Below are 10,920 nucleotides of genomic sequence, written 5' to 3'. Positions count from 1 at the left end.
AATCGTCCTCTTAAGTTCTACGCTACCCCGTCCCAACAAGAACCTCACAGCAGCATTGCTTCCCCTGCTATCAATCGAAACGATTTCGAGCTGAAACCATCATTATTATCAACCGTTCAACAACATCAATGTGCTGGAAATCCTACGGACGACCCTAATGAACATTTGACCAAGTTTGTGCAGTACGCAGACCCTGTGAAGGCGAATGGTGTATCTCAAGATGCGATAAGACTATGCCTCTTTCCTTTCTCTCTAAGAGACAAATCTTGGGCTTGGTTGCAATCCTTGCCATCCAACTCAGTTACAACATGGGAAGAATTGAAGAACGTTTTCTTATCCCGATATTTTCCGCCAAGCAAAACTGCTATGCTGAGAGCTCAAATTAACGGATTTCGACAAAAAGATGTAGAATCTCTCTACGATGCGTGGGAGAGATACAAAGACATGATGAGAATATGTCCACATCACGGTCTCGAAGACTGGGTGATCATTCACACATTTTACAATGGGCTTCTGTATAACACAAGACTGACAATAGACACTGCCGCGGGAGATGCACTTATGGACAAGCCATACAATGAAGTCTATCAACTCATTGAAAACATGGCCCAAAACCATTGCCAATGGGGAGGTGAAAGAACTCCAGTAGAAAAGTCCCAAACAAAAAGTGGAATGTACGAAATCAGTAGCCTTGACCACATCCATGCAAAGGTAGATGCCCTTGTTCAAAAGTTACACAACTTGACCATACCACCCACAGCCACCGTGGCTGCCGTGACTCCAAACTGTTAGTTATGTAGAACTCCAGGACACACTGCACCAAAATGTCAGATATTGGCAGGAGTCCCAACCGATCAATTAAATTACGCACAAGGAAACCCTTATTCGAATACATACAACCCAGGTTGGAAAAACCATCCCAACTTTTCGTATAAGAATAACAACGCCATGTATGCACCTGGCCAAGCACTATTTATCCTGCATGGATATCAAAAGCCAGTTAATAATGCTCCTAACATGCCTAGGAAGTCCAACCTTGAACTAATGATGGAAAGCCTCATATCTACCCAAGCTCAGACAAACAAAGACTTCTTGAACCAAAACATACATACTAGTGAGCAACTTAAACAATTAGCGAGCAAAGTAGACGCCTTAGCCACCCACAACAAAATGCTTGAAACACAGATTTCACAAGTGGCTCAACAACAAGCATCTACTGCCGCTCCTGCTGGCACATTTCCTGGACAGCCGCAACCTAATCCAAAAGGACATGCAAATGCCGTTATATTGAGGAGTGGAAAAGAACTAGACGGACCCGTAGATCCAAGACTCCAAAATCCTGCCATGTACCAAAAACCAGACAAAACAAAAACTGAGAAGGTAAGTGAACCGGAGGAGAAGGAAGATAATACCCGAGAGGCCGAAGAGAAAGAAAAACCTTATGTGCCTCCACCACCTTATAAACCACCCATTCCGTATCCTCAAAGACTCGTAAATTCTAAAACTACAGGGCAATTTAGGAAATTTGTTGAACTTCTGAAGCAACTAAACATTACAATTCCCTTTACATAAGCCATCACACAAATGCCCTCTTATGCCAAATTTCTTAAAGAGATCTTATCCAATAAGAAAAAGATCGAGGATAATGAAACAGTTACACTTACCACTGAGTGTAGCGCAATAATCCAAAATAACATGCCTCTCAAACTAAAAGACCCAGGTATTTTCTCCATACCATGTGTCATTGGAAAGTTCGTCATATACAAAGCTCTATGCGACCTAGGAGCCAACATTAGTGTAATGCCCTTAACCATATGTAAAAGGCTCAACATGGGAGAACTAAGACCAACCAAGATGTTTGTTCAACTAGCTGACCGCTCAATCAGATATCCTGTCGGTATACTAGAGAATGTCCCAGTGCATGTAGGATAATTCTACATTCCTACAGACTTCATAATCATGGACATCAAAGAAGATGCCAATACACCTATTATATTAGGAATGCCATTCTTAGCCACCGCCTGAGCCATAATAGACGTGAAAAGAGGTAAGCTAACATTCAAAGTTGGAGAAGAAAAGGTTGAATTCATCTTGACACAATTCTTACAAGCTCCAGCTATAGACGATACTTGTTATCTACTTGTTGTCATAGACAAGTGCGTAAGAGAGATGGAGATGCAAGAAACCATATATTCTGATACAATGAAAATCTAAATCCCTCCAATCTTTGAATATGATAATTAGCGTGAGTAATACCAAAATGACAGTCTAAGCGAATGCTTAGCACTTACACCCAACCACATGCCATGCCCGAAGAAACCAGACTTGGAATTAAAAACACTACCAAAGAACCTAAGATACGAATTCCTAGACACTGAACTCAAAAGACCAGTAATAATCAACGCCGACTTGGGACAAATGGAAACTGAAAAGTTACTAGATGTCTTAAGAAAATATCCAACCACGTTAGGCTACAACATCGCCGACCTAAAAGGAATAAGTCCTTCTATCTGTATGCATCGCATTATGCTAGAGGAAGATTGCAAAACCTCTAGAGAACACCAAAGAAGGATCGACCCAATCTTAAGTACTGTAGTCAAGGATGAAGTAAAGAAGTTATTAGATGCTGGAATCATATACCCGATCTCCGATAGTCAATGGGTTAGCCCCGTCCATGTAGTACCCAAGAAAGGGGGTGTTACAGTTGTTAAAAACGAGAAGGGCGAATCTATAGCACAAAGAGTTGTGACCGGAAGTAGAATGTCCATCGATTATAGAAAACTAAACAAAGCCACTTGAAAGGATCATTTTCCTCTGCCTTTCATTGATCAAATGCTTAAACGATTGGCTAAGCATTCCCATTTTTGCTATCTAGACGTTTATTCAGGATTCTTTCAAATCCCTATCCATCCCAACGACCAAGAGAAGACAACCTTCACATGACCTTATGGTACATTCGCTTACCGACGAATGCCATTTGGACTATGTAACACTCCCACAACATTCCAAAGATGCATAATGTCAATCTTCGCTGACTTTATAGACGACATTATGGAAGTCTTTATGGACGAATTTTCTGTTTGTGGGCAGAGCTTCGAAGGATGTCTATCAAACCTTGAAATGGTACTTGAAAGATGTGTAAAGGTGAATCTCGTCTTGAACTGGGAGAAATTCCATTTCATGGTCCAACAAGGAATCGTGTTAGGACACGTAGTATCTGATAAAGGAATTGAAGTAGACAAAGCTAAGATCGAAATCATAGAGAATCTTCAACCTCCGAAAACCGTACGAGAAATACGAAGCTTTTTAGGACACGCCGGTTTCTACCGACGCTTTATCAAAGATTTCTCGAAAATTACCAAACCACTTACTAGTTTATTAATGAAGGACGCTGACTTTATCTTTGATGAGAAATGTTTAACAGCGTTTGAGCAATTAAAAACATCTTTAATCACCGCACCTATCATGCAACCACCTGACTGGAGATTACCTTTCGAAATCATGTGTGATATGAGTGATTATGCCGTAGGCGCAGTACTAGGACAAAGAAAGGATAAAAAACTTCATGTTATCTACTATGCAAGTAGAACATTAGATCCTGCCCAAACAAACTACGCCACCACTGAAAAGGAACTTCTAGTCGTTGTGTTCGCTTTAGACAAATTCCGTTCCTACATAGTATGAGCGGAAATCATTATATATACCGACCACACCGCTATTAGATATTTGCTAACTAAGAAGGATGCCAAACCAACACTCTTAAGATGGATCCTACTCTTACAAGAATTTGACTTAGAAATAAAGGATAAAAAGGGTACTGAAAATGTAGTAGCAGACCATTTATCACAAATTAAAGGGAATATGCCTGAACAATTCCAATCAATGATGATTTCCCTTACGAACGACTTATAGCCCAAATGGAAAGCGACATGTCTGAACTAATCTTAAATGATACCGGAATAGAAGAATCTGTGGAAGAAATTCATGTGAATGCAACTCTGCCATGGTATGCTGATTTTGTCAACTACCTAGTTGTTGGAGTACTTCCATCGGACCTATCATACCAACAAAAGAAGAAATTCTTTCATGATCTAAAACAATACTACTGGGATGAACCTCTGCTTTTCAAAAGAGGTACCGACGGTATTTTTTATCGATGTGTTCCTGAGGATGAAATAGACGACATAATCTCTCATTGCCATTCCGCCCCCTATTGAGGGCACGCAAGCACAGCAAAAACTTGTGTTAAGATCTTACAATCATGCCTTTTTTGGCCTACTCTATAGAAAGATGTCCATAATGTGGTTATAAATTGCGACCGGTGCCAACGCACTGGTAACGTTTCAAGACACGATGAAATGCCACAAACAGGCATCTTAGAAGTGGAAGTCTTTGATGTATGGGGGATTGACTTCATGGGACCATTCTCGTCTTCTTTTGGTAATAAGTACATACTCGTAGCTGTTAATTACGTTTCGAAATGGATCGAGGTCGTAGCTTCTCCGACAAATGACACACGAGTAGTGATTAAGTTGTTCAAGAACATAATCTTTCCTAGATTCGGTGTGCCAAAACTAGTCGTTAGTGACGGTGGATCCCATTTCATATCGAATATCTTTGGAAAACTTCTTCGGAAGTATGGAGTCCGACACTGTGTAGCAACACCTTATCACCCACAAACCAGTGGGTAAGTCGAGGTTTCGAATAGATAAATCAAACAAATTCTAGAAAAAACTATCGGAATATCTAGAAAAGACTGGTCATCTAAACTAAACAAAGCTCTGTGGGCCTATAGGACATCCTACAAGACCCCGATAAGGACCACACCCTTTAAATTAGTCTATGGTAAATCATGTCATCTCACTGTGGAATTAGAACACAAAGCTTATTGGGAAATTAAGACCCTAAATCTAAATTATACTTCCGTAGGCGAGAAGCGAATTTTGGACATTCACGAATTGGAAGAACTTCGACTAGACACCTATAATAATGCCAAGATATACAAAGAACGAACCAAAAAATGGCACGATAAATGTATATCTAGGAAAGAGTTTAATATCGGCGACATAGTGCTACTATTTAATTCGAGACTTAAGTTTTTCCCGGGAAAACTTAAATCTAGGTGGTCAGGCCCTTTCGAAATCACAAAAGTCTTTAAAAGCGGTGTGATAGAAATCAAAGGTCGAAATAGTGAACCGTTTATGGTAAACGGGCAGCGATTAAAACATTATCATAGTATCGACAACAGAGACTATTCAAATAGTATAAGACTTATAGAGCTGCCCGCTCAACCCCAAAACTAGTAAATCGCAACGTTACTGTCGAACTTACGACATTAAACAAAGTGCTTAGTGAGAGACAACCCTCCTTTTCTTTAATTTGTTATCTTTGTTTTTAAGTATTTCCCTTCTTTGACTTTTATCTATATTTTGCTCCCTTTCACTGATTCTATGCAGTAATATACTTGTTGCTTCTAGTTACCAACTTAGAAACATTGGATACTGATTAACAGGCGAAATATAACTAGTTAGTAACTAACTTTCATCATGCAACCAGTAGATACAGTTTTTAGAGGCAGAGTTCAGAGAAGGCGATATGATTATTTAGCTCATAAGGATATGGCTTTATCCATATATTATGATGAACTTACCATGGATAGGTTAGGTATCCGAGATAACATATTGTTTATGTTTAACCAGCTAGGATGGGAGAATGCTGCTATTAAGAGAAGGTTTGTCACATACGGTGAACTCACCCTAGAATTCCTTAGCTCCCTAGTTTACAACCTCGAGCATGGTTACAGACTCAACAAAGGGTTGATTTCCTTTAGGTTGTTTAGTATGGACTTCACTTATAATCGTAGAGACCTTGCTGACCTCCTAGAATTTCCTAGTGGCCCATTTGTTTTCACTACCCGCCAGGAGGAATTAATTGATGACATCAACCTAGATTACTTCTGGGGTAGTTTAACTGGAGACTACCACCCTAACCCAAACGAGATGCACTCCCAAATGATACACAACCCTGCTATCCGCTACTTCCACAAAATACTAGCCCACACCCTGTTTGGAAAAGAAGCAAACAACACCATAGTGTCATGAGATGAACTTTTCATCTTACTCTGTGTCGACCAAGGTCGACATGTCAATGTTGTGTCATTTATGATGGAAAGATTCATTCACCTTGCAAAGAACAATCGCACCCCAATCATAAAAGGCGGCCTAGTAACCATGATAGCTGATGCCATTGGACTTAGACGCCCATTTTACGAGCATACACCTTTTGGACACATCCGCCCCATGGATATTGAATTTTGCTTTGACCGTAGAATCATAGGAAACCTTGGGCCGGACACTTTTGATTACCTCATTAATAACGAAGTTGTCCAGCTGTTTACCTTACCAAACCATGAGAGAACAAGTGTTCATAACCGACATAACTGGCTTTATGATTTAGATGAACACCACATTACTCCACCATCACCTCCTGAGACACCGCCTATATATGAGTATGTAGATGACCCTATCTCTATTGATGAATCTGACCCTGAAACCCCTCCAAACTACTATAACATAGATGAACCGGAACTTCTATCCTATGTAGAAAATATGACCATAATCCTTACCCGTCTGGATGGTTTCCATACTGACATTACCAATGTGAAAGATGAAATAAAGAGCATGCACCTTGACGTCTTAGGCTTAATGGATGTCGCTGTCGAACAGTTCGATCACTTGAACTAGGCTGTAGCTTCTTTGGGACAGAACCGTGGCTGATTACATTGACCGCTGACCTCTCCTACTCACATTAAAGCAATGAGGACACTGATATGTTTTAGTATGGGGAGGGAGCACTTTTATTGCTATTATTTCTTTTAATGTTACATTTAACTTTAGTCTTTTAATTTAATTTAAATAACATTGTTATTTCTTTTTGCTTCTATAATAAATTAAACTTACCTCTGTCATTTTATTTTTTACTGCTGTTAATTCCATACTACCTTTATTTTATTTTATACTGTTGTCGTACTGTGTTTCTGCTATCATTACTACTATTAAAAATCTTATACTTTTTGGCCTGTTTTCAAAAAAAAAATTGTGAACGTTGCAGTGTTACGCCCGTCACAGATACGCCACGCCCGTCACACATTAAGTACATGACCGTTACACACGACCATTGCAGATGACCGTTATGCAAGATCGTTACGTGTGACGACCGTAACATCCCTGTGACGATCGTCACGGATCCAGAAGGCGCGCCTATAAAAACAGGCGCACTTTCTTTCTTCTTCCTCATCAAATCATTCTATTTTCCTTAACCATCCCACTCAAACCACTCTTTTCTACATTAACCCTTTCTTCACATCCTTTTAAGCGAGAAATGTGTGAGTACCTTATAACTCACGAAATCCATCTCTCCCACCAAAACCTATATTTTCAAATTCGCACACTAAATGGCCCGTCAAGAGAGAGCTGCTCCCGACCTCTCAAATATCGTATTCAGAGAAGGAGAAGCCAGCGAGCGACAGAGAGACAACTACCTCAGGCTCTATCAATGTTCAGTCCAAGCTACGTGGTATGTTGATAACGACTGTCTGACGGAGCTGGGACTTTCAGATGGTGTAGAATGGATGCTGAACAACTCTAGTTTGACGCAACTTTGCACCAACCTGCAACCAAATTATGAGGCGTTGACCTTGGAATTCCTGAGTTCATTCTCCTACATTACCCCTCCTGGTGAAACTCAGTTTCTCACCGGAGCCTCCACATTTAGAATGTTCGGTACCGAGTATTCCCTGAACCAAACTCAAATAGCGCGAATGCTTGGCTTCCGACATGGAGAGGGAGTTCACTGTTGTATCCCTGACGGATGGTCAGAAATATAATTTGGAGTGTGGCATAGCCTTACCAACATGAACTTCGCAAGCCGGGATGCGCTCAACGCAACTTACATCCACAACCCAACTATAAGATATTTCCCCCGAGTCTTAGGGCACACGGTTTTCGGAAGAGTCAACACTCACAAGGTAAACTCTAAGGAGCTCTTCTTTATTCACTGTGTGTTCACCCCGGCGGCGTTCAATGCCACCCCATTCCTATTGGCCAACATACAGGCTGCATGCATGAGAGGCAGCACGACGCTCTGTTTTGGAGGAATCATCACCTCCATAGCATTAGGCCTGAATCTGGGAGATAGGCTCGTTGACTTACTTGCCTTTCCAGCCGAGTTCCTCAACATCGACTATTGTCGTTCCTCACACGTCATCAAGGCCAGAGACGACGGGAAGTACCATCCTGTGGTTAGGAACAAGATAGTTCGAAGCATCATTATGCCCATCAGGAACCATACAGAAACGCAAAATATTGCGAATTGGATTTTTGATCTGAACGCTCCTGAGCCCAATGAAGGAGATCCTAATAATGGAGCAGATGAAGTCGAAGAGGAACTTGACCGAGAAATGCCATATCCGCCTCCTGAGTATGCTACAGAGACATCTTCCTGAGGCCATCGAAGAAATGAGCGACGACCCGCCACCATGGAGGACATCTATGCTGAGATGTTGCGACACAACCAGAGGATGGAGGAGCGCCATATAGAAATGATGTAAATGATCCAGCAAATACAGAGGGATCAACATGACTATGCGAACTGGCACGACCAGGGGATGGCAGAACTTTCCGAAGAGATGAGTGCCCTGACACATCGCGTTGATGCCATCCAGGAGTACACTCAGCATGTGAGGTTGGATCCTACCTAGCGTGGAAGAAGTGAGCATGCACGAGCAAGAGCTAGAACGCGCAGAGCCCAACATCGTGACGAAGAGTAGTGATCTTTGTGTTTCTCCCCTTTTCATTCTTTATATTGTCGCATTAAGGACAATGCTTTGTTTAAATGTGGGAGGAAATCCTTGTCTTTTCTTTACTTGTTTCTATTTTTAGCCGTAACAATTTTTTTGTCTTTATCTAATCGTTCATTCATTTATATCTAATTTTCCATAACAATTTTTTTGTTTTTTTTAGTTAAATGCATACCCTACGAGTATATAGGGTGCCTTACAGAGGTTCTGTTAGGAAACTGAGAAAAATCTAACAAGATTGATACCGTCCCGACACCATAGATCTCTCACTTTTACGAGATCAGTTTGAATACCCATTATACCGATACCTAAAGTCTCCATTCTAGATTAACCCCTAGTAGTTTATACTAGCAGTCAACACCGTCTTAAACACAAACCATGTGAAGAGCCGATGAATATAAATGATTGATGCCTACGAATTAAGAAGATCCTTCATACTTTTGCTATCCAGAAATTGAAAAATGCACCATACAAACGGTTTCAAGATGTATAAAAGGAAGGAACAGAAAAACCCAACTAGTTGGTTCAGAGGTACCTGGTACTGTCCTCGGTAGGGCGAACTATGGTTCGATCCCCCACAACCTTCAAATGGGATATATAAAGGGTTACCACACTAATGTACCAGACCTCGTGCTAAAAAAAGGATCAAAGTCACTAACCGGCTACTTCACTAAGTGCGTGTAAAGGCAAAGGGCTTAATGTGATTGCACTAGAATGAAACCAGGTGAAATAGGAACGAGAAGCATTAGGTTGAGATATAATAGCATGATTCGAACTGGTTTGTACAAAGGAGAGATCTACGTTAATGCTTATTGCTTGTGTCGTCACTGTATCTTTAGTGTTTTACTTGAGTATCTATCATCTTAACCAAGCACCTAACAACCACGTACGAATTGGAAATGTGTTATGTATTCGCGTTTAACTAGTGTTTTCAAATTTTATTTGCTTGAGGACAAGCAAAGATTCAAGTTTAGGGGAGTTTGATAACGTGAAAATACGTCTTATATTTGCCTTGATTTACACTAAAAAATCGTACCACTTTCATTTATATTCCGATTATTCCGCAAGTGTTCGAGTTATTTTTGCAGGTATTTCAATTCCCATGCTTAAATGAGAAAAGTATAGAAAAGGAAGAAAAGAAGAATAAACAGAAGAGAAAACAACAGAAAAGTAGAGAATACAAATTATGTGCATGTGACGACCGTCACAAAGCCTATCACGACCGTCACGCCCAGCCTGTCACGACCGTCACAGGCCCATCACGAACGTCACGCGGCCAAAATCAGCGCTTTAAATTTGTCAATAGAAGCGATCCACCAGGCCCTTATTTCTCGTTCCTCAGCCACTTTCCCGTGAATTCCTCACTCAACCAAGTCATCCTTATTTCTCTCAACTACCAAGACCTAATGGGGAATATAAAAGGAGGAAAGTTGGAGACCTATGGGGACACTCAATTTTTCTCTCTGAAGCTAGCTTTCAAGACCTTTTCTCTCTGCATTTTTCCATGGCAATTCTGTTTTTCTTTTATTTTTCTTCAGCAACATTATTTTCTTTTACCGTTCAGAGCTTTGATTTTCACTTTTTCCTTTCCATTTTCCATTTAGCCATAGTAGTAGTTTCCTACAATGGGGAACTACTACAATTTATTTAATTTAGTTTAAGTAATTATTTCGAAGAAGCAGAGTCCTACCGACCTGTGGAGGACTGGTCAAGTACTTCAAGATTCAGCGTATTCTATTAATCCAATTTCCAGGTTTTTAATCAATTACTATTTGTTATTGCTTTATTATTATTATAATCATGTTTGCTTTATGGTTGATCTGTTTATCTTCGTCTGTGTTTGCGTTATTTAACATGTTCGACTAAACTACCGGTATCGGTGTGTAAACAATTTAATCAGACGGGATTTAATAATAATCGGTGTAAAACTTCTTTCCTCAAACAATCTTTTTGGCTGTGGTTTTTAATTTAAATTTAATTAACTTTATCACAAGAGTGAGAAGCTATTTAACACGAGAGTGGGAAATTAACTAAGGTGAGAACCGACAATCGCAAGAGCGTGA

At 40.3% G+C, this 10,920-nt stretch overlaps 1 non-coding gene across 1 annotated transcript; it reads right to left on the bottom strand.

Annotated features, from left to right (window-relative positions):
• Positions 1–366: 366 nt before the first annotated feature.
• Positions 367–473, bottom strand: LOC127077762 (small nucleolar RNA R71). The gene has a single exon (XR_007787536.1). It is a non-coding gene; the product is annotated as a small nucleolar RNA R71 (small nucleolar RNA).
• Positions 474–10,920: the final 10,447 nt, after the last annotated feature.

The sequence above is a fragment of the Lathyrus oleraceus genome, chromosome 4 (genome assembly GCF_024323335.1).
Source record: "Lathyrus oleraceus cultivar Zhongwan6 chromosome 4, CAAS_Psat_ZW6_1.0, whole genome shotgun sequence".
In the NCBI taxonomy this organism is placed as follows: Eukaryota; Viridiplantae; Streptophyta; class Magnoliopsida; order Fabales; family Fabaceae; genus Lathyrus; species Lathyrus oleraceus.
The sequence above is the reverse complement of the archived record's forward strand: the minus strand, read 5'-3'. Positions and strand labels throughout refer to the sequence as shown.